Below are 3,622 nucleotides of genomic sequence, written 5' to 3'. Positions count from 1 at the left end.
CAAAGTGAGGGGGTAAGGATGCTTCCCATTGAGAAAATGGACTATGTTTATAATCAGTGAATCCTGGAAAACACTTACAGTGCATGAAAATGTCAACAGGCTAGAAATCCTACCTGGGACCTGGCCGTTGAGTGTTATGCCCAGGAGGGGATTCTTCCCACATTGGGATTATAGTGAGGCTCTGCCCCAGAACCTGCAGGCTTCCAGGTGTGCAGCCAGCAGGAGAAGGTGTACCTTTCTAAGAGCTACTATCTTAAAGACTTGAACTTCAGAAAAAGACAGGGCGTGGGCTGCTTCCTCCTGGCCTACGTGATGTTGCACTGAACTCTGCCGATGAAGCCTGAAGTCACAGGAAGAGAAAGGTCAGATAATGAGAAAAACAAATCTCAGATTTCTCTTAGATAGACAGTAAACTGAAACAGAGCCACATGTAAGTGCACACAAAGTGTGCCTTTCTGGAATTCCCTTAAATATGTGGAATAAATTTCAAGAATTGCATAAAAAGCATTCCAAACATGAAACCCTGACCTCAAGCCTGGGAAGCGGAAGCGGGGTGGAAAGAAACTCTCCAGAAAAGATAAATCGAAGAATGAAGGGGCACCTTGTCAGAAACAATCTTTAAATAAAGCCCAGTGGAAGGAACGTATTCGGTATTTTGGAGTCAGGGATAGGTTTGAAAAAAGAAAAAGAAATGATAAGTCAGGCCTTCAAGAGCATAGACCAGGCTGTGGACAACTGCAAAATGGAGAAAGCTGAGAACTCAGCAACCAAATGGCCACAGGAGAGCTTATTGTAAAACTATCAGAGCCGCTGAAAGGCCCAACTCTGTAAAAGCCAAAAAAGATACTGCAAATTCACAGGTTGCTTGAGAAAAGAATAAACTTGTATGGGGGTCTGAAGCAAAGAATAGATCGGAAACTCAAACAATATGAGACATATGTCACTTGGCCAGTATCCTTCACTACATGTGTGAGGTGCACATGCTCAATTTACTGAAAAGATTTCCATGCTTGTGTTAAATGTGTCGGGAAATTGACAGAAGTAGAAAAAATAAGCATAAATTTTGAGAGCTTACAATAATGAAATGAAGCTTTCTGTTATCTGTATAAGAAATTAGAATGTTTAACACTTATATATCCCTAGAGTGTAAAATCCATTTTAGTTTTCATCTATTTGTTATAGCATAGTCAATGAGCTTCCTATATTCGAATTCAGTTTAACGATACTTATTCTGAAATTTTAAGATTGCTATTTGTTTATAATGGATTAGTTATAACTGGATGAGTCTCAATTGATATTGTCTTTGTAAATGACTTTAATTACTTTAATGTTATAAAAGTAACGATTAAATTTTTATTGGGAAGATGCAGTTAATTCTTCACAGTCGCATGGTAAAAGCAATTAATTTTTATGTTCCTTCAAATAAAATATTTCAGTAAAAAAAGAAAAATATAATAAGTGCTATGTAGAGATATATACTGAAAGCTGTGGAATAACTCTGCTTGGGGAGAAAGAAAAAGATGGAGAGACCAAAAAATGACATATTGCTGGAGTTATCCAAGGTGGATGGGATGAGCATAAAATCAGTACAAAGTTGACTTCACTCCAGGGTCTGCCCCCCTTTCACACAGTCCTCAGTGGTACTTTGAAAATGCAGACTTCAGAAAATAGTTGTTGAATGCATGCTGCCCTCTGGTGGCCCAGAAGTGCTATCCCCTACCACAGCTTTCTCCCAAATTACTCGTACTGTGTTCTGGAGCTTTCCCAAGTCCTCTTCCTTCAAACAGTTACGCATCCTTTATTCCAGTGACTTAAGACTTCAATGTCACATGACAGCCGAATATTTCTGACCAAACAAATCCTAATACAGTCACGGTTTAGCCCTTCCATATAACCGGTAGTCACTTTATAGAAACACATTCTGGAAAGAGTCACTAATAACAAGTCCAGAACAGGGAGAACAGCCTTCATGCAGGCAGACCCTGTAGAGGGTCTCTCATTCCCCATGGGATGACCAATTGCACGTGTAATCCGCTTTCTCCTAATGTTCCGCCAGTTCTTTCACTGTAAGGATTTATTTTCGGGTGTTGTTTCCACAAACCTTGCCTAGAGACACTTCTGCACACATTCCATTAGTCTGTCATAGCTAAGCCCCCTCTCACAAAGCCAGTGTCAACATATTTTACCCCTTGTAAAAAAAAAGGGGGGGGGAGGGGGTAAAAAAAAAAAAAAGGTAAGAGGGAAATCTTGGATGCCGGGGCCTCCTTTCGCAGTAAATTGATACAACTGAAGTAGCCACTTTCTCCCTCTTCATCACCCCTTATTTCATATACATAATTACGGCTGATAAAAAATGGAGGCCAAGGGCTTCCCTGGTGCGCAGTGGTTGAGAGTCTGCCTGCCGATGCAGGGGACACGGATTCGTGCCCCGGTCCAGGAAGATCCCACATGCCACGGAGCGGCTGGGCCCATGAGCCATGGCCGCTGAGCCTGCGCGTCCGGAGCCTGTGCTCTGCAACGGGAGAGGCCACAACAGTGAGAGGCTCGCGTACCGCAAAAAAAAAAAAAAAAAAAAAAAAAAAAAAAATGGAGGCCACTCCAGTGGGCCGGCCCACATCACAAACCTAAACCTAAGTCAGCCTACACTCACGGAAAACTGCCAAGGACACCAAACATACACGGACCCCAATCCTCCAGCTCGGCTCACCTCACGCTAGAAAACGCTAGACCTGTTAGCCTTCCCAGGATACTCCTGGCCTCCTGGTCAATCATGCAATGTCCATGTTGTTGCCTCAAAGGCTCTGTCAACTCGCTTTTGCCCAAATCCCTCAGAAACAGTACTCCCCCCCATCCATGAATTATTTTCCCTTGAATAAAGGACCGTCAAACTTGCTACTAAATTGTATCATTTTTTTGTCATTTGTCACAACCCGTAGATACTTCCTCTGTATGCAGGCTTCCTCCAACTTCTCTTACTGTTGAATGTTCGTGTCTGTCAGCCACCACTGCAGAGGCCTCACAGAGCTCTGCACTCAACGGTCGGCCGGAAAGCATGGCTTTCATTTCAACATGTTCTTCGTGAGCTGTTTCGGTGCAAACCCTGAGCAGCTGAGTTCTGAGTTAGTTTCCATAGGACAAATCCAAGTAAATGTTCCACAGGCTCTGCTGCTTCCTCTCCTCCACAGAGCCTGCAGGCCACCCAGAACAGGCAGAAGATTAAAATGCACTGCCAGGCTTTCTTCTTTTAATTGGTCTCTTTCTTTGGCGTGCTTTTGGAAGACAATAGTGTGGGATGAGGCTTTAGTTTCCTTCAACTTTACACAAGCTTGAGTCAACTCTAGCCAGAAGGGGGAAAGAACATAAATCTGTGGTGTGGCAGCCTAGTTCCCGGCGGCCAGCGGGGTTCACAGAAACTGCAAACGCAGGTTACTCCAAGTTCAAGTCTGCATTTACAGGATGTTTAGTAAATCTATGCAAAATGAAATGGAGGCAAATTCCGTGGAAAATCTAAACCAAAGGATACTCAAAGGCAAAACCTTTTTTCATAATCTAACAAGCTCTGGGAAAATTACCTGTGGGATAACGAACTGGAAAGTTACAGAAAACATGCTTAAATTTTCCA

General features: G+C 42.9%; 1 pseudogene; it reads left to right on the top strand.

The window, feature by feature from the left end:
• The first annotated feature begins 412 nt into the window (after positions 1-412).
• Positions 413-932, top strand: LOC132413618 (protein FAM204A pseudogene; annotated as a pseudogene).
• The last annotated feature ends 2,690 nt before the right edge of the window (positions 933-3,622 follow it).

Source organism: Delphinus delphis, chromosome 18, assembly GCF_949987515.2.
Source record: "Delphinus delphis chromosome 18, mDelDel1.2, whole genome shotgun sequence".
NCBI classification, from domain to species: domain Eukaryota; kingdom Metazoa; phylum Chordata; class Mammalia; order Artiodactyla; family Delphinidae; genus Delphinus; species Delphinus delphis.
The sequence above is the reverse complement of the archived record's forward strand: the minus strand, read 5'-3'. Positions and strand labels throughout refer to the sequence as shown.